This window comes from Panthera uncia (assembly GCF_023721935.1).
Source record: "Panthera uncia isolate 11264 chromosome D3 unlocalized genomic scaffold, Puncia_PCG_1.0 HiC_scaffold_8, whole genome shotgun sequence".
NCBI classification, from domain to species: domain Eukaryota; kingdom Metazoa; phylum Chordata; class Mammalia; order Carnivora; family Felidae; genus Panthera; species Panthera uncia.
Window position 1 is genome coordinate 79,631,985 of NW_026057586.1, and position 20,651 is coordinate 79,652,635.

At 49.6% G+C, this 20,651-nt stretch overlaps 2 long non-coding RNA genes across 2 annotated transcripts in view; one reads left to right on the forward strand and one right to left on the reverse strand.

The window, feature by feature from the left end:
- Positions 1–3,233, reverse strand: part of LOC125914155 (uncharacterized) — a 114,696-nt gene extending 111,463 nt beyond the window's left edge. The window contains exon 1 of the long non-coding RNA XR_007455227.1: positions 2,903–3,233. This is a non-coding gene — a long non-coding RNA (uncharacterized LOC125914155). The remainder of the gene's footprint in view (positions 1–2,902) is intronic.
- A 5,586-nt stretch (positions 3,234–8,819) lies between these two features.
- On the forward strand, positions 8,820–20,072 carry LOC125914151 (uncharacterized). The gene is made up of 3 exons (XR_007455223.1): positions 8,820–8,988; positions 18,957–19,061; positions 19,777–20,072. It is a non-coding gene; the product is annotated as an uncharacterized LOC125914151 (long non-coding RNA).
- Positions 20,073–20,651: the final 579 nt, after the last annotated feature.

The window sequence follows — 20,651 nt, forward strand, 5'->3', positions numbered from 1 at the left end:
GGGCTTTACTGGGACCTCGGGGTGGGGCCTCCAGAACAGAAGGAAATGTTCCTAACTATGCCGAAATTCCAGGCAAAACGACATCCATCTATATTTCCTTCTCCGCCTTCAAAAGGCCATCGGCCACCCCTTACCCACCCCCACAGAGGAAGTAAGTTGGCCGGTAATGTTTTTAAGTCAGAGGCTTACTGGGGGGCGGGGTGCCTGGGTGGCTCAGTCGGTTAAGCGGCCGACTTCGGCTCAGGTCATGATCTCCCAGTCCGTGGGTTCAAGCCCCGCGTCGGGCTCTGTGCCAACAGCTCAGAGCCTGGAACCTGCTTCGGATTCTGTGTCTCCCTCTCTCTCTGCCCCTCCCCTGCTTGTACTCTGTCTCTCTGTCAAAAATAAACATTAAAAAAAAAAAAACTTCTTTTTAAGTCCGAGTCTTAACAGAGGAAGCCAGGAAACGCAAACTCAGTCCATTTCATGGTTTGTGATGGCTTCCTGCTCCATGGTTTTGAGTTTAGAAAGAGCTCTTCTTTTTTCAATTAATTTTTAATACCATCTGCTGTCTTTCCCCCCCCCCCCCCCCCCATGGAGAAAACCTGTGAAGATCTCAGGTCAGCCTCTCACAGTTGTCCTCTTTATGGGAAGAATCAACGAATTTGTAGTTAACGTGCCATGGGCATCCAAATTCACTCTCATCTGGGGCACTTTGAATCTGAGTAACCAAATCGCAAACCCCTCGAGGCCCCGGGCTTATCTTCTTTATCTCTTGTAAAGGGCTGAACAGACTGTAGGTATTCAACAAGTAATAAATAACGCTATATTATATATCAATAGCATGTGCAGTCTGGTCGGGAAAAGCCGATTCTGATAAAATCACGGCCCGAGCATCACCCGAGCCTTGGATTTCATCCAAATGTGACCTCGTGGGAAGATTTTTTTGAAAGCCAAGAGGAGGCATGTGTGTGTTTCCTCCATCCATATTGGTGCCATCCATTCAGGGTAAGAAAATATAAGAGTTTCCAGTCACAGCAGAAGGATCTTTTGTCTTCCTACAGATTGCCCACGACTCCCCAGGTTTGACAATTAATGGACCTTCAGTTAATATCTATTGAGTGAGGGGGCGCCTGGGTGGCCCAGTTGGTTAAGCGTCCGACTTCGGCTCAGGTCACGATCTCACGGTTCGTGGGTTCGAGCCCCGCGTCGGGCTCTGTGCTGACAGCTCGGAGCCTGGAGCCCGCTTCGGATTCTGTGTCCCCTTCTCTCTCTCTCTCTCTCTCTCTCTCTCTCTCTCTCAAAAATAAATAAGCTTAAAAAAAATCTATTGAGTAAGAACAATTACCAGAGTTAACGAAGCGCTCACTCTGTGTTAAGCCCTATGACAATTCTTTATTTACCTGGGATATCTCATTCGACTATCCTATCCGGTAAGTTCTACTACTCGTCCTACTTTACAGATGGGAAAACAGAGGCTCAGAGAAGTGTAGTTTAATCACTTGCTCAAAATCACGCAGCTGGGGAGTGGGAGAGCGGGATTTAACTCTGGCTCAGAAATTAAATCTCCACTGTACAACTACCTAGAAATCAAACGCCTCATCAATTGACTATGCTGACCTTTGTGCCTGAATTTAGGCCAAAAAAAAAAAAAAGGAAGAAGTTCGATTCAGACTCAAGGCAGACATAAATAAATAAAAACCTTACCAACTGATTCTTGAGTGGTCAAGCCTCAGAGAACCTGGTGGACGCTGCGTATATATCTCTGTTGATTTGCCCTGAACATAACCAGTTCCTTAATGTCCCAGAAACTCGGAATTGAACAGAAAATTTCAGAGACTATTCAGTCCAGCTTCTTACCCAATAGAAAACGCCCTTCCAGGAAATCACGCAGCCTCTGCTTACATGCCTCCGGGGACGGGAGGCTCACTACTGCAAGTACCTGGAGCGGTTCGAAGGGGCGGGTTGCCCTTTCTTCACCTTTTGGAACTAAGAAGAAAAAAACAGGAGGCCTCGTCCCTGGTGCTTCACAAGAAATACAGATGTGTCTGCGCAAGTCAACACTGCGATGTCTGCCTTAAAGAGATGAAATGATACCAGAACTCACGGAGGTTCCCTGCCAAGCCAGTCTCCGAGGGCTACTCCCAGCCCCACAATGCCCCGAATCTACCAGAGCAGAGGATTGCCGCGTGCCGTGGGGTGTTCTGGGAGGCAGAACCTCCAGCGTGCTAAGAAAATACCCCGGCGGCTCCATAAATACTAGCCGCCTGCTGTTGAAACACACAATTGCTTTTCGGCTTTGGTGAAGGAATTCTGTGGTCGGAACCAGCCCCAAGAGAGCTCGGGGCTCCGTCCCGCCAGGACTTCGTTCCAGGCCTTCCAGCCTTCTACCCACCTCAAGCCCAATGCCCGGATCACTGCACCCCAAGAGCACACGACCACGAGGGGCTGAGCCAACGCTCCAACACAACACAAGCGTGTGGTGACCACGCCCGTGCCTTCCCACGGCGGCGCCCTGACGGAATCCAGGACAGAAAATGAGAGGTCTGTGCCTGCACACATGCAACCATCACCCCTGCAGCGAGAGGCACAGAGCGGGTCCCACCCAGCATCTTCTCCCCAGCCGTTTGGAGCCGAGTAATTTTTTCCAAGACCCCGATCCTGAAGGGTCTATCCTTCCTACAGGCAAATAACTAAGGCGACTCCCCAAAGGAGCATTCCGTACCGGGCCCCCCCCCCTTGCACCTGGAAAAGATGTGCCTTTTGCAAAAGGGTGGCCCTGACCCGGGCACCTGCCCAGGTCTCTCGAATGCTAGCTCAGGGACTGAGCCGACAGCCCTGATCCTTGGGGAGTTCTGTGAACGCCCGGCAGAGCCACTCACGAGCCCCGAAAAAATGTGCTTGTTACTTATCTATAACACACCTCTCCTCACTCGGATGTGAGATTCCTGCTTCCAGAGACCGCGTCGCTGTCACTGTCATTTCCCCATGCCCGGGACAGCGCCTGGCTCTCGGGTGCCAGATAGATACTTGAATGAAGGGACGAAGGCACAAGCCAGCCTCACTTTAGTGATCCGCACAATTAAGATTCCGGTCTCCACTAGGTGCTTGCTGTAAAGATTAAATAGAGAAGCCTGTGTGTGCTAAAGCATTTAGTATGGGGCCTGGTGTATCATTAGCAGTTGGCAAATAGGTGCTGTTTAAAATGGGGGCGCCTGGGTGGCTCAGTCGGTTGAGTGTCCAACTTGGGCTCAGGTCAGGGTCTCACGGCTGGTTCGAGCCCCGCATCGGGCTCTGTGCAGACAGCTCGGAACCTGGAGCCTGCTTCCGATTCTGTGTCTCCCTCTCTGTCTGCCCCTGCCCCACTCGTGCTCTGTCTCTGTCTCCCAAAAAGCGAATAGACGTTAAAAGAAATATTTAAAAAAAAGAAAAATCTTGCTCAATAATTAAGAGCAGGAAATCTGCCTTTTGCAGCAACGTGGATGAACTCTGAGGGCATCACACGAAGTGAAATAAGGCAGACGGAAGAAGACACATCCTGCAGGTTCCCTTATATGTGCAATCCGAAAAAGCCAGACTCCCAGAAGAAGGAGAACGGGGGCTGCCTGCATCTGGTGGGTGGAGGAAATGGGGAGAGGTTGGCCAAAAGAGGCAAAGTCCCAGCTGTAAGATAAGTAAGCTCTGAGGATCCGATCATCAGCCTGGTGGCTATAATTAATGACACTGTATTATGTCCTTGAAGGCTGTTACGGGGCGCCTGGGTGGCTCAGTCGGTTGAGCGTCTGACTTCGGCTCGGGTCATGATCTCGCGGTTCGTGAGTTCGAGCCCCGCCTCGGGCCCTGGGCTGACAGCTCGGAGCCTGGAACCTGCCTCAGATTCTGTCTCCCTCTCTCTGTGCCCCTCCCCTGCTTGCACCCACTCTCTGTCTCTCTCAAAATAAATAAACTTAAAACCGACCAAAAAAAAAAAAAATTGTAAAGAGAGTAGATCTCCAATGTTACCACCGCACATCCGAAAGGTCGTTAGATGAGGGGATGAAGTGCTAACTGCCTTCTTGTGGGCATCGTTTGGCCACGCATACATGCACCGAATCATCACACGGTACACCTTCTGTGTGTACACGTGCTACGTCAACAAGATCTCAGTAAAGCTTGAAAAACAACGATAAGATACAGTGCAAGGAAACCAGCGACACCCAGCGCACAGACCCACACGCACGGACAGAAGATCGGACAGACACAGACAGAGAGACACAGACGCACGGACGCGCACGCACAGAGACACGCGGGCCGCGGTGGATTCCATGGCAACAGTGGCCGTGTTCCCTTCCACGCGGCCCAAAGCCTCCCCTCAGGACCCAGCGCCTCCCCCATTGCCCCCCCCACCCCCCCAATCCCTATGTGCCGAGAAGAGCCAGCCATGCAGCGCGATTGGCCGAGCCCCCTTCAGTGGTTTTACTTTTCCGAGTATGGTTTTGAGGCAACATGGGAAGTAATAAGAGGAAATAATTCTGTTCATTGTTGAACAACCAGAGGATACCGTGGCAATGTGTATAACAGATGTGTGTGCAGGGAGAGGGTGTCTATACGTGCTTGTGTGCTCGGGGCTGTCTCCAAAGATGGGGAATTCGAATCGGCGTTTGTATTTTTTTTTTTTTTTTTTTTAAAGGCAAGGAAGGAGAGGAGAGCTTGAACCCACGCCAGGGGCGTAAGAAGTGGGAAGGCCCCGAAATACACGGTTGCCTTACCCGCAGCCTGGTTTCTCCCGAGAAAAATCCCGGGATGTGTGCTGATGTTAATTCCTCGAATGTATATAATATCACGGAGTTGGGTTTTTTTCTCTCCCTGGCCCCAAAAGCAGGTTAAATAACTTTGGACAAAGCGAAAATCCCTTCATGGAGGCGCGATGCAGAGGCAACTGGGGTTCGGGCTACCTTTGGTTCGTGAATGTGATCTGAGAACCGTCCTGGCTTCCTATAAAATCCCACGCGCGGGTCCCCTTAATGAGAACGCCCGCCCCCACCCCTGCCCTGTGCGTTTTTCCAGCTCTTAGATCTTAAGTCAAGGATGCTTTGCTTTATGTCTGGGGTTTCAGCTGAGGCCTCTCTGAAGAAGTCTCTTCCAGGAGCCAAGGTCACGTCCTGTCTTCCTTAAGAAGCCAACAGCTTCCTCTGGTCCCCAGGCATAAGCTTAACCCAAGATCACAACTGGCCACATGTGAGCTGAATCCAGCCCCAAGATCTGTTTTGCTTGGCTCGCAGAGTGTTGGCTCAAATGATGTATTTTTTTAAAAATTTTGAAACCATTTGCCAACCTTTAAAAATCAGAAGCTTTCACATAAAAATTCTAATTGTTCAGCTTTTCTTGCAAACCCGAAAGTTCTGGAAACGCTGCCTACATTCCTAAACGGTCATAATCTGCTAGAGCTGAGTGGCAGGTGGTCCCTTGAGGGGAGACACTGTGATTTTGCCACAGTCCCCGCCTATTGTCTATTGTCTCCCTAGACTGTGCTCAGGGTCACTGGCTCTTCAGCAGTGAGACCTCACTGTTATTTTACTCGTAGAAGAATTAAAGGGACAGTAAAATAGGCCTTGTACCCACGGCTGTTTCTAAAAATAGAGAAACAAGGGCGCCTGGGTGCCGCAGCCAGTTGAGCCTCCGACTTTGGCTCAGGCCATGATCTCGCAGTTCGTGGGTTCGAGCCCCGCGTCGGGCTCCGTGCTGACGGCTCAGAGCCTGGAGCCTGCTTCGGATTCTGTCTCTCCCTCTTTCTCTCCGCCCCTCCCTTCCTCTCACTCTATCTCTCTCTTAAAAATAAATAAACATTAAAAAAAATTAAAAGAGGAGAAACAAAGGATCATGATGGTGTAATCTTGAAATAAAAGCTACTACTTGGGATAGTCTAAGAGCATGGCATGAATTAATGAATTACATCCTGACAACAACTCATGACAGTTGGTAATGTGATTGTAATTCTGATTAATTTTGCTGTCGTTAGTCCCGTGTTAGAGAAAGGGAAAGTGAGACACAGAGAAATTAAGGTCAACACAGAAGTCCATCTTGTTCAGGGAACTCGGGATACATTTCTCCATGGAAACGAAACCTGTCCTATGTACCACCTTAAACACCGTCTATGTGTCCCTGCAGATCCCCCCCTCTCTCCTCCCCACCCTACTCTCTGCCTCTGAGGCTGATCCTTATGGATCTGTCAGGTGCCTTCTTTGGGTTCCTGTTGAACTTGGCCAACAGGACACAAGAGGAAATGTGAGTAGAAGTGAAAACGGGGTATATAGTCCCCAGCCCCCTCCCTGGGGGGGGGGGTCACTGCACCCCCACAGCCGGCTGAGTCCCTCCACCCAAGGTCAGGGCTCCTGTCCAGCCCCTCTCCACACCCCTGCTGTCCTCAGGTACGTCTCTTCCCACCTAGGAGAGGTGAGCGCTCCCTCACTACTAGCCAACGGGTGCGATTCCTCGTGGCTTCCCTCTGCCTCCTCAGTTTCCCTACATCTCAGTTTCCCAGACACCTGCAACCAGTCCCTCGAGCAACTTCCTACCCAAAGGCCTCCTTGGAGAATGTCATCGGTTTCCTGCCAAGAACCCCAAGTGCGTCCTTGAACAGCTTCATTCACCTGCACTGCCGCCCAGCCCTAGGAGATCGTCGAGTTAATTTGCACAAGAGGAGCCCAGTGACTTTATCAGGGCTCTCAGACAACTCTGTTCCCTACCACTAGGACTGACAAGACCATCTCTGATTCAAAAAAAAAAAAAAAAAGGCAACGTCTGGAATCATGTCCTTGGGTCGAAAGACTACATGGAGGAAAGAAAAGAGCACTGAAAAAGAAAGGAAAGGAAAGGAAAGGAAAGGAAAGGAAAGGAAAGGAAGAAAGAAAGAAAGAAAGAAAGAAAGGAAAGGAAAGGAGAAAGAAAGAAAAGAAAGAAAGAGAGAAAGAAAGAAAAAGAAAAGAAAGAAAAGAAAAAAGAAAGAAAAGGAGAAAGAAAGAAAAAGAAAGAGAGAAGAGAGAAAGAGAGAAAGAAAAGAAAAAGAAAAGAAAAAAAGAAAGAAAAAGGAAGGAAGGAAGGAAGGAAGGAAGGAAGGGAGGGAGGGAGGGAGGAGGGAGGAAGAAGGAAGGAAGGAAAGAAGGAAGGAAGGAAGGACGGACTGGAACAGGAGCCAGGAGTCCTGGATTCTGGGCAGAATGCCCCCCCTTCGGAAAGACAGTCTCTGCATAAACAGGAGAAAAACAGCTGGGCTCTCACCAAATGCAATCGTGCAAAGTATTGTGGCCACGGATGGGGTCTTTCCGAGCCCCACAGGGGAAGGAGAGCCCATGCCCAGCTTTTTCTCTTTCTGTTTCCCTATTCGACGCCCATCCCCACGGCCTCTTAAGCCTTGGATAAATCCTTTTTCCCCCTCCAAAAAATTTCACAGTTGTGCGTCTATAATAGCATAAATGTTTGCTTCTCAACAAAACTTAAACACTCTCTCTGTGGGCAAGGAATGCTTCTTTTCACAGAAAAATCAATCAGTGTTGTTAATAAGCAATGTACGTGTTATTTAGCAGCAGGGACAGGGGGATCTTAAAAGTACCACCAGGTCACTTGTCACTTCTATGGTTCTGGATAATCCCAGCATCCCCCAGACCAGGCCCCACCCACCAGTCTCTGAGAGCTAATCACATGGTCAAGCAAAGGGTAAAATCAGAAACGTCCATGGGGCGCCTGGGTGGCTCAGTCGGTTAAGCGTCCGACTTCCACTCGGGCCATGACCTCACAGCTCGTGAGTTCGAGCCCCGCCTCGGGCTCTGTGATGACAGCTCGAAGCCTGGAGCCTGCTTCCGAGTCTGTGTCTCCCTCTCTCTCTCTGCTCCTCCCCTACTAGTACTCTTCCTCTCTCTTTCTCTCTCTCAAAAATAAACATAAAAAAGAAAAAAAGAATCGGACGCTTCACTGACTGAGCCACCCAAGTGCCCCTAGGATAAAATTCAACTTATGAGACACAGTAAGAGATTAGCAACAACAATAATAACATAGAACAATTCTAACAACATGCTATCATAAAAGTATGTGAATGTGGTCTCTCCCAATTTCTCGTGCTGTGCTCCTTCCTGTGATGATGCGAGATGACAAAACACAGCCGGGACAAGATGAAGGGCAGTGGACGATACAGGCATGTGACGAAGGGTTAGGCTACTACTGGCCTGACCAGATGTCAGAAGGAGGCTCATCGGCTTCCAGACCACGGCTGACGAGCAGGTTCGAAACGGCAGGAAGTGGGAACCGTGGATGGGGGGCGGGGGGCAAGGGACTATTATACATAGACGATGGGTGATTAATAAAGAGATGACGGATGGATGGATTGTCCAAGACTGACAGTAAAGGTCCAATAACCAGTGAGAAGTCAACCCCCATAACCCAATCTAGAGAAGTCACCAGGCCCCTGAGCCACTCACGTTTCATAAAGACACATCGCCTTCATTAATGACTTACTATATGCTGTGCCCTGAAGGTGTCCGGGTTTTCGGCCCTAAGACCACTTTTATCCCGGTCGTACAGATGAGAAACCCGAGGCTTTAAGGAGCAAAGTGACTCACTCCCGGTACAGAGTTCATAGGACTCAGTGACTCACATAACCGAGAGGTGGACCCAGGCCCGTGCCCCCAGAGGGCAGGTACATAAAGAAATGGAAAGGGTTGAGGAGGGAAGGGACTCATCAAACCACACGGGACCCAATGGGCACAGGTAATTAAGATGGAATGAAGGCAGGGAGGCTAGAACAATGGGGTGTATTCTCCACCCCTTGGGGCACAGTGGTTGCCATGGAGACCAAGGGGAGTGACGGGACAAGAGATCAAAGGCCTGCCCCTGATTTGCTCCTGCCTTGGGAGTTGAAGGTTCAATTGTTGTAGCAACTGGAGAACCAGAGAACACGGTCAGCTGTCTTGGTGGGACGAGGAACAGTCCCTTAGTGTCTGCTTCTGAAGCTGGGACAGAGGACAGGGTCGAAAGAAGGTACCGGTGTCCTTTCACAATGACTTCTATTGCCTTTCATTCTCTTTACACCGAGCTCGTGGCCAAAAGCTCAAACAATAGATACAGACCAGGTATGCATTAAAAGGAAAATTCTGCCCATCCTTATTGAAGCCTCTGATAATTGACCCTTTCTGGACAGACACGCAAGAAATTGAAAGTCTGGGTTGCTCCTTGGGAGAAGAGGTGGGTGCCTCTGGACAGGGGAACGAGGGAGTCTTTGCTGTATATCCTTGTACACTTCCTGGTTTATTTTGTAATTTAAAATATAATAAATAAATTTAAAATAAAAGTAACAGGGTTTTAAACTAAAATGATAGGCGTAAAATTTATCTCTTCAGTATGTGGCTGTGTCTCTTGTAGACTTTTTCTCTTTGCATTTAGAAATAGGGAGTTGTAGGGGCGCCTGGGTGGCTCAGTGGGTTAAGCATCCGACTTCGGCTCAGGTCACGATCTCACGTTTCATGAGTTCGAGCCCCACGTCGGGCTCTGTGCTGACAGCTCGGAGCCTGGAGCCTGCTTCCGATTCTGTCTCCCTCTCTCTCTGTCCCTCTCCCACTCGTGCTCGTGCTCTCTCTCTCTCTCTCTCGCTCTCTCTCTCTCTCTCAAAAGTAAGTAAACGTTAAAAAAAACTTTAATAAAAACATTAAAAAATGAAGGAGAGGATTGACACATCACTGTTCCAACTTCAGGCTTCTGCCTGTGTCGTCCCAAACTGGAAGGGGATGGGGTAGCTCCCTGGGGACTTCGACAGGAAGCCGACTCAGACTGTGAGCCTTGGGACAACTGAACCAGGCAGGCTATGACCCGATGGGCGGATGCAAGAACTCTGTCCCCGCATTCCCTGACCCCCAATCCAGGCTCTCTCCTTCGCCTTCATGAGGTCCCAAGGCGAAATCGCTAATACCCTTACCTCTCAAAAGGACTCCTGCGTGTTTACCCGCCAGGCTATTCCCTGAGTAGTAAGTGAACAACTTCAGATACACTAGCCTGCTGTCTGGCACAGAGGATCTAAGCACCCAGAAAATAGCCAAGATCAAAGTCATTACCATTATCGTGTTATTGCTTCCTCGAGGATAACTACTGGTTAAGTCCCTTCTCCAGCCACTCATTCAACACGCGTTGAACGCCTACCACATGCCCTGCAGCAGCCCACCTTGGGGAAAGAGGAAGGCACACACCAAAGAAGAATCTTGAGCCAGCCTTGGCTCCAAAGCCCAGGACTTCACTCTAAATCTCTGATCTGGGTCTACACCCTACTCAGCATGGCTCTTTCTGAAAAGGAAAGAAAACACAATGACCTAGAGTCCAAAGTCATCGAGGTTGAGTCCAGAACATGAGGCCATAATGTTTGCTTCCAGAGCTCTGTGGGTTGTGCCCAGTGGGACATTTCATGAGAAACTTTAAGGTAGGGCCCGGGAGGACTTCCAGAAGGCATTCCACCATGGGAAAATCAGTGTGGGTCCAGGCTCACGTTAAATTTTTTTTACAGTAGTAGCAATAATGATAATGATATTAGCTACCAGCGATTAAGGGTTTGCTATACTCCAGACTCTGTGCCAAGAGCTTTGCGTGCATTAGCTCATTTCTGCTTCACAATAACCCAAGCGATATGAAATGTTAAGATCTAGAGTATCCAGATAAGCCATCGGAGGCTCAGAGAGGTCAAGAGGCCTGCCCAAGGTCACACAGCCTCGTAAACGGGCACACCGGGATTCTGACTTCAAAGCTCATGTTCCAGAACTCTCCACCACCCCCACAAGCGAAAGGCAAAAGGTTCTTAAACGTGGGGAGGATTTGGACTACCCTAAGAACGACTCAAACCTGGGGCTCGCTTCTCTGTGCCCCTACAAAGGCCACCACAAAGAACATTTGCAGGAGGGGCAGAAGAACGGAAAGCCAACAGAGAAAAAGCTTAGTGGTCAACTCAACTCCGGGTGAGCTCCGGGGCTGTGCACACAAGGCTTCAGAGAAGGGGGTGCAGAAACCCGAATCACTGCGCACACGGCCCAGAAGACAATGAATGACATTGTAGGCTGGGGCAGCTGAACCTGAGAACCCTGGGGACCCAGCCACATCTCTCTAATCGGATCAGAAAACCACATTCCTTTAGCTCCTTCAGGTTGCTGTGAATTCCTCCGGCTTATTAAGCAGGTACGACCCATCTTTTTGATGTAAAAACAACAGGCCGGGTGCCAGGCCAGGCAGAGACCTCGGAGAAAATACGAAGCCAGCAACGCAACGCCTAGCACCTCTAACACACATCTGGAAAGCATTTGCTATTGATATGAAATGGATGTGTGGATAACACATATGCGAATTTATGAATCTGGTGTGTTCATCACAAAGGCCACAGTGAGAAAGGGTCCTTCTTGTCCCCAAGTCGGCCGCCAGGACGAGTTTTCGGACGACTTTGAGGTTGACTTATCCCAAGCCGCGTTTCTTGGAAAACGGCATTCTGTGTTCCGTTTGTTGGACAACTGCAGCTCTCGCTGAAAACTAAGGAAGGAGATGTCGGGGATGGTCTTAAAATACGGAGTGATGCCTGAGAATTCAGCTTAGGTGGGTGCAAAGTGTCCCTTAGAACCGCATTAAGCATTGCAATTCAAGGGACCTGCTTGGCAAATGCAAGCAGTCGGAGGCGAGAGGGTGAATACGATCATCGTGACGATGCCCGAAATTGACTTTGGGAAGGTGGTAGGAGCAGAGGGATGGGAAGTCATTCTTCAGAATAATAAAACCGCTGCACAGTGAGGCCACGTAACCGACACATCTGTTAAGAAACCTTGAACAAAGCAAACTCACGGTCCCAAGGCCAGACGTGGATTTTTTAATCAAATCGCTTCTCCCGTGTTCCTTGGTGTCTTTCTAGGCTGAGAAGCAGGAAGGAGCTGATTGTCTGAGGAAGGCTGGGTACTGCTTCCGTCATGATGGGTCAGGTTATGAAGCAGTAAGAGACAGCCCCCGGATCCCCGTGGATTAAATCATCGGTGGTTTGTTTCACGCGTTACCTGTGTTCTCTCTGGGACTCAGCTGGGAACTCTGCCTGGCATCATCCACAGTCAGGGACCCAAGCTGAGACAGGAAGTGAGAAAGTAAAGGCCACTGCCAAACACATCGCGGGTCCCCATGGCGAATGTCATCTTGCACACCAGCTCTCAGAGCTTCCATCCATCAGTGATGGGGATCACAGCCACTTGCTTTCCAGCGGCCAATGCGCGTCCATGGCCACTTTAAGAGACCAGGACTCCAGGGGCACCTGGGCGGCTCAGTCCGTTGAGCGTCCGACTTCGGCTCAGGTCATGATCTCGCGGTTCGTGAGTTCGAGCCCCGCGTCGGGCTCTGTGCTGACGGCTCAGAGCCTGGAGCCTGTTTCGGATTCTCTGTCTCCCTCTCTCTCTGCCCCTCCCCCAGTCACACTCTGTCTGTCTCCTTCAAAAATAAATAAACGTTAAAAAAAATTTTTTTTTAAAAGAGACCAGGAATCCATCCCAAGTGCCCAAGAAGGGACACAATGAGACATAATTGCTAGACAACACTAATTGAAAAAAATATTTATATTTTCTGGGCGCCTGGGTGGCTCAGTCCGTTAAGTGTCCGACTTCAGCTCAGGTCACGATCTCACAGTTCCTGCACTGGAGCTCTGCCTCGGGCTGTCTACTGTCAGCACAGAGCCTGCTTCGGATCCTGTCCCCCCTCCCTCTGCCCTTCCCCAGCTCGTATGCTCTCTCGCACGCTCTCTCTCTCTCAAAAGTAGGTAAACATTTAAAAAATTATTTTCCAAGGAGATAAAGTGGTCAGACCATAAAGAGAAGACTGCTTAGCCCTTACAGGATGTTTTACAGTTTACAAACCACTTTTTGCTGATATCACATTTTAAACCCCAAAGCAATACATCTCAACGTGGCATTTTGTTTGTTTCAAGGAACGAAACTTCACGAAAATAGCTCAATGAAAAGAAGTTTATTTTATAGAACTAGCCTACGACCCAGCAATTGCACTAGTAGGCATTTATCCACAGGATACAGGTGTGCTGCTTCAAAGGGACACATGCACCCCCATGTTTATAGCAGCCCTATCGACAATAGCCAAAGTATGGAAAGAGCCTGAATGTCCATTGATGGATGAATGGATAGAGAAGATATGGTATCTATACACAATGGAGTATCACTCGGCAATGGAAAAGAATGAAATCGTGCCATTGGCAACTACGTGGATGGAACTGGAGGCTATTATGCTAAGTGAAATTAGTCGGTCAGAGAAAGAAATATCGTATGATGTCACTCATAGGAGGGTTTTAAGATACAAAACAGACGAACATAAGGGAAGGGAAGCAAAAATAATATGAAAACAGGGAGGGGGACAAAAGATAAAAGACTCTTAGGGGCGCCTGGGTGGCTCAGTCGGTTAAGCGGCCGACTTCGGCTCAGGTCACGATCTCGCGGTCCGTGAGTTCGAGCCCCGCGTCGGGCTCTGGGCTGATGGCTCAGAGCCTGGAGCCTGCTTCCGATTCTGCGTCTCCCTCTCTCTCTGCCCCTCCCCCATTCATGCTCTGTCTCTCTGTCTCAAAAATAAATAAAAAACGTTAAAAAAAAAATTAAAAAAAAAAGACTCTTAAATACAGAGAACAAACAGAGGGTTGCTAGAGGGGTTGTGGGAGGGGGGATGGGCTAAATGGGGAAGGGACACTAAGGAATCTACTCCTGAAATCATTGTTGCACTACATGCTGACTAACTTGGATGTGAATATAAAAAATAATTGAATAAATAATAATAACAAGTTTATTTTATTCATTCAAGAAATATACTATAAGCACCTACTGTGTGCCGAGGATTGTTCCAGGTGCTGGGGACATAGTCACAAGCAAGACAGATTAAGGTTCTGTACTCTTCTGTACTCTTAATCTGTACAGGTTAAGGTTATGTTCTAGTGACGGAGGCAGAGGATAAACCACCCACTAAATAAATATAGAACATCATTGTGATGGACAGACTTTAAGTTACCCCTTCCGTGATTCTGGCCGCCCGGTATTCACAGCTTTGTGGAATCCCCATCTTGCCTTTAGGGTCAGTAGGACTTATGACCTGTTTCTACCCAATACAATATGGCGGCTGTGGTGGAATGTCATTTCTGTGACTTTATGTAAGGTTCCATCTTGCCGGCCACTCTCTCTAAAGACCTTTCTTGCTGAGTTGATGAAGTAAAGGCAGCCATGTGGACAGTCTCTAGGAATTTCTAGGAACTGGGAGTGGCCTCCAGTTGGCAGTGAGTAAGAAGCCAAGGCCCTCACTCCTCTGCAAAGCAGAGAAACAAGATGTGGATAGAAGGTTATTTCATGGGAGTGTCCAGAGATGACCTCTCTGGGTGGGTGACATCTGAGCAGAGGCCATTAAGAAGCTACTTGGAAAGGCGGAGGGAACCGTGTTAGAAGGAAAGAGAATGGCAAGGGCATGGTTTCCTGAAGGAAGGGAGGAGTCTGGCATATTTGAGAAAAAGCGAGGAGACAAGTGTGGCTGAAACCAGTGGTCGAGGAAAGAGTAGAAGGAGCCATGGAGTCAACGGTCAGATTACCCCGCGCCCTGAGGTTCACGTCAAGGACTTGGGATTTTACGTTAAGTTGACGGGAAAGCAGTTGAAAGTACACGATTGGATCTGTTTTGAAAGAAACTTCTCTGGCCGCTGTGTTGAGAAAGGAATGGCGGGGGGTGGGGGAGGCGGGGAACGGAAGGCATGGAGACCGGAGAGGAGGCCGTGGTCACCGTCTTCGGGAAATGTCGGTGGCTTCGACGAGAAGCCAAGATGGACATGGAGAGAGGCCAGAAGATTCGGGACTTTTTCTACAGGATTCAATGCAGAGTGCAGCCTAAAGACAGGGGTATTCTCGGACATCTCGTGGAAACTGCAGGCAGGACATGTAGCGGGGCTTTGGGGAATACTGGGGGACCCGTGGCCAGTTTGTGACTAGTAATAAAGCTGCTGTGAACACGTGTGCAAGCCTCTGTGCGCACACATGCCTTTGTCTCTCTTGGGTAGTTCCTAGGAGCAGAGTGACCGGGTCCTAATGCAGGTGTATGCTTCAGAAACTGCCAGCTGGCTTTGCAAAGAGGTTGTACCGTTTTACTTTCCTTACGGCAGCGTAGGAAAGTTCCAGGTCCTCCACATCTTCACCAACAGCTGGTGCGGTTGGTATTTTCACTCGTCCAAATTTAGAGAGACAAGATACAGCCGATGGAGTAGGGGGGTGGGGGAGAGGGCACTGGAGCTGCCATCCCAGAAGCCCCGGGTCACCGTGAGCAGGAGGGTTAGGTATCTGTTGAATTTAAGGATACCTAACGTGGTGTATCAGGGCAACACGAGCTGCTGTAACAAATACAGCAAAACTTTCTAGTGGCTCGACCCAACGGAAATTTCTTTTTTATTGCTTTTTTCTAATGTTTATTTATTTTTGAGAGAGAGCGAGAGACGGAGCGCGAGTGGGAGAGGGGCAGAGAGGGGGAGACACAGAATCGGAAGCGGGCTCCAGGCTCCGAGCTGTCGGCACACAGCCCGACGCGGGGCTCGAACCCGCGAACCGTGAGATGGTGACCTGAGCTGAAGTCGGACGCTTAACCGAGGGAGCCACCCAGGCGCCCCGGAAATTTATTTTTTATGTAGGTCCGGGGGTATTCCCCGCCATGATGACTCAGAGACCCAGACAGGTTACATCTTGTGGGTCACCTCCCCCTCCCCTGGGGACCTCAAGGTCCTCGGCAGCCGATGGCCAAAGGGGAAAGAGAACGTCAAAGAATCCCACTGCTTTTTAAAATCCCCGGCCCAGGAGGGACACACTCATGTTGCACGGGCAGGATCAGTCACATGGCCCTACCAGGCTGCGGGGAGCCCCGGACAACTGTCCCTGCCTGTGCAGTCACCTCCAACTGACATATCCTTGCTAAGGGAATGGCGAGAGGTCACAGATTTTTGTCAGACGCCTGGCCAACTCTGCCACACCCTGGTTTGTGGCACACCTGTAAACCCAGATGCCGACCCCAGCCCCGGCAGAGTCGAGGAACCGTCCTCCCTGACTTCCCGGTCCCCCAGAAGCGGAGCCCAGCCGGGTGCAGCCGGACAGTGCAAAATGCCAGCACAGCTTTCCCGCTGCCCCATTCTGAGGTCGGCCCAGCCACTCCCATTGGCTCCCCCAAAGACCTCTCAGGCCTCCCAAACAGTTCTAGGGGCTTAACCACAACAATTTTACTACTTTTGCGGAACCGGCTCTCGGGGCCAAAATTCTGTTAGCGTTTTCTGTTCACAGGAAAGTGGGTGGGTTTACATCAAGTCCCTACACGGCTGGGGATGAATGCGTGTTTTGGGTAAGAGCTCATGGGGGCGGCGGGGGCGGGGGGGGAGGCCTTCCCAAGGCAGGGATTTCCAGATCCCCTGAACATGCAACGCTGACTAATAACAAAAATATGGCCCTGCACTGGGCTAAGCGCTCGAGACGCGTCTTTGTTCTGACTCACGATGTTGCTGCAATATTAACCCATTTTCATTGACGGGGGGAACCGGCAAAGCCGCCTCGGCCAGGAGCAGGGCCGGGATTCGACCCAAAGCCCCCTCTCGCTTCCCCATACGACGACGCTTTCTCTAAGTTAACCACGCGTTGGGGCATTTTGTCATCCCACTCTGAGGACATCGCAAAACTCCCTGTTTGCCAACAAGCTTTCCAGGCCCTTTGGGAAACTGGAATGTCCTCCTTCACTCTCTTTGGTCAATACTACACCTGTAAGGGGGAAGGGGATACTGGATAAGGCCACGGCATAAGCAGTGGGGGTGGGGGTGGCAGAGCTGGGGATAGGAATGGACTGCAATCCCCTTGGGTGATAACCCAAATGGGTCTCAGGCATGAAGAATCCTTCTGGATCCTCAGACCCTGGCCTCCTCGATGGAAGAAGTCTGGGACACTGGTGGCTACTGCTGAACGTGTCCCAGAGGAGGACATCTGAATTCACCGAAGGAAAACGCAGTCCCTGTGAATGTCTCTTCCCCAAAAGGTGCCACTGGCTCTTTAAAACCCCAAGAGTCAAAGGAAAAACAGTCACTCCGATGCCTCATTCAACTGTTCTCAAAGCCCATTCGATGGAAAGAACCATGCATTTCAAGAACTGTATGGGTTTCGCGGTCCCCACCACCCGACATGTTTCCTTCAACGACGGAGGCGCTTGACAAGGAAAAAGTGTCCCTTGTAGGAGTAGGAACTCAGCAGCCAGCCGGGGACCCACGGCCCCTGTGCAGAAGATAGGAGCACCTACTGGTTTTGATGACCTATTGTGTTTCAGACTCTATGTCTGATGTTTTCCATGCATTCATTCCTTGAAAACTCCAATGTCATTGTGAATTAAGTACCATTATTGAAACGACCTTAAAATTGAAGAAACTGATGCTCTGGGAGGTAAAGGGACATGCTCAAGGTCACACAGAATTCACTAGGATATGAAATGAAACCTTCCTATAGCCAAAACTCTGCTACTCGGGTTTACAACTGAGTGGCTGGAATCTTCTTTAAGTCTCTGGATTCCTTCCCTGTACCCGAAAAGTGGTTCGGAAGGAGGAGGCATTCTGCGATTACCCAGGGGAGGAAATCGCGGCAGACGTCGAAGCCAAAGCCAGCAGGTGGCATGGCTGCTGTCACGCCTTCCTTCCATGCACGTGGCAGACATTACTAATCTACCACCAAGGGCGTCTCATCTGAGTTCAGTCTGAGCCTGGCATCTTTCCCAACCCAGGTGAGAATCCCCCCTAACATTTGATCACAGCTGGCTTTCATGTTCTTGAAAAGTCGGCCACGAGGCTCGCTGTTGTCCCTTTGAAGGTAATGTCTCTTATTTCCTGACGGCTTTTATGATATTCTCGTTGTCTTTGGTCGTGAGAAGTTTCACTATGGCGGGCCTAATGCGGTTTCTTGGGTTTCATGCGCTTTGGTTTCCCAGAGCTTCTCAAATGGGCTTACTGTCCTCAGCTTTGGAAAACACAGTTCTTCAAAGGTTGCTTCTGTCCCATTCTGTCTCTTCTCTCTTCTACAAGTCCAATGGTACGTATCTTAGACCTCTCCACTGTGTCCTTATGAATCTTACGCCCTTCTCTGTGTTATTCACTGCTATTTTTCTCTGTTCCAATCCCGCGTATTTATTTTCTACTGAGCTTTTGTTCAGTTTACTAATCTTCTCTTCTGCTAAGTCTAATCAGCTATTAAAACCATTTATGCAGGGGCGCCTGGCTGGCTCCATCGGTTAAGCATCCAACTCTCGATTTCGGCCCAGGTCACGATCTCACAGTTCGTGGGTTCGAGCTCCACATCAGACCCTGAGCTGACAGCGTGGAGCCTGCTTAGGATTCTCTCCCCCTCTCTCTGCCCCTCTTCGGCTTGTGTGCACAAGCCCTCCCTCTCTCTCTCCCTCTCTCTCTCTCTCAAAATAAATAAACATTTTTTTTAAAAAAGAACCATATGTGCAATTAATATTTCAGAGATTTTTTTTCAGGTCCCAAATTCAATCTGTGCTGGTGCATTCCAGTTTCTGTACGTAGCTGTTTCATGGTTTTCTGTCCAGCTTTTATCGTGTTTTTGGAGGAAGGGTAATTTCAATACAAACTACGCTGGACTTGCCTTTGGCACTGAAGTCGGTTCCTGTGCCTGGTTCAAACCACTCTAGTGGTTATAAGCCCAGACTCGGGGGCCACACCCCCTAGATTCTGCCACCTCTGACCCCTTCCAGCCCTGGGTCTCGGATTAATCGTTTAACCTCTCTGTGCCTCAGTTTCCTCATCTGCAAAACCGGAAGCAAAACACTTCCTGAGTTGTGAGGTTCAAATAAGACACTATATTTAAGGCACATAGAGCATTGTCTAATACCCGGTAAGTGTTTATATATGCTGTTCTTATTATCTTTATTCAACACATGGGAAAACCAAGACCCAACCTGATCCGTGGCAACTTAGTAGCAGAAGCGAACACACAGGTCTTCCGACTTTCGGTCCAAAGCCTACAGGAAAATATTGGCACAGAGATAATTAGCCGGTAAGAATGTTAATTCCCTGGAGCACCCATCAATATCGTTAATATCAAGTAGTTATCCTCTCCGCTGGCCTTTCTCCAAGAGAGTAGGAAACCGACCATATGGAAAATCAGGCGGGATCGTGTTGCTGGAGAAGGGATCAAGCCAAAGCCTGGAGCAGAGGAGTTAGGACCGTGGTCAGACTCAGATTAGCCGGGCATAACCAAAGGCAGTCTTGACGTATCTATTTTGCCCCAGCCTGCACTGGGAAAGAGTTCACGTCCTCAGATTTTTTTTTTTTTTTCAGTTTACACTTAAGCCTCAGCTTGGACCTGAAACGTTGGAAGAAAGAGGGGCCCGGGGGGCCCCGGTGATTTTGCAGCCCCCAAGTGCCCAGTTCCCAAAGTCCTCTGAAAGGGGAAGAAAGTCATCCCCTAAGACTGTCCACACCGCCACCTCCCATCTGAGTCCACTGCCCTGCCCGCCAGCAGGGGAAGTAGGAGGCCTCCCGGCCAGAAACTCCAAGCGTGTCAATGCTGTTCTGGCACCACCCGTGGCTCACTCTGTGGTCCTGGGGAAATGATGGAACTTCTCAGCACACCCATGCCTCTATTGCCAGAACAGAGACAATAAAATCCACTTCCCAGAGAGCCAGGGGAATTAATTACTTGAGCGTTTAGTAAGTGCTTTGAAGATGAAATGTGTAAAGTGTTCATTTTTTCCCTCCCTTGCCCTCAGGTTTTCCTAAGCAGGACAAGAAGTCACCGAGAGCCAAGTCCACGGCTTGCATGGAACGTTCAGGACATTTCCTGAGGGCACAAGCAGCATATTAACTCTTACGTGCGTCCTGGCCTGTGCAACAGTAGGGATAAAATGAGTTTGCACAAACTCGCAGCTGGGCTGAATTCCCCTCCGAGAATGGGTCAGAAACTCTCACAGAGCCGCTCCCGTACGTTCATTTATCTGTTCAACAAATGTGTATCCAACACCTTCTGTATGCTGGGATTCTCTGGAGCACTAAGAATACACCAATAAACAAGACAGCAAAAAACCCTTCATTCTAGAATTTCTATTCCGCTGGAGGGTCCAGTTGGCGGGGTGAGGACAGTATACACACTAAACAAGATGGACAAGCATTATCTAGAGAAGGTGAGACAGTGTAAAGTACCAAGGAGGAAAGTAAGTGACAGTGGTAGACAGAAGTCACCATCTGATGAACAGAGGACAAGGAGGATGACATCTGAGTAAAAAGTTGGAGGGAGGGAGGGACCAAGTGGACGTGTAAGGGTAGAGTATTCCAGGGAGAGGGAACATCATGCATAAAGGTCCTGGGGCAGGAGTTTATCTAGAGCGCAGCATGGAGGCCAGTGTGGCTGGGATGGAGAAAACTGAGAAGAGAAAGGGAGATGAAGACAAGCGGGCAGTGTGGGGCGGCAGGGGGTGGGGGGGAGGGAGTAGCGGCGGGGGGCGAGTCATGGAAGGCTTGATGGGTCATGAATACTTTGGCTTTTATGTGAGTGTTGTATAAATCCACTGGAGATGGATGGATGTTTGGATAGATGGGTGGGTGGGTGGATGGATGGATGGATGGGATGGATGGATGGATGGATGGG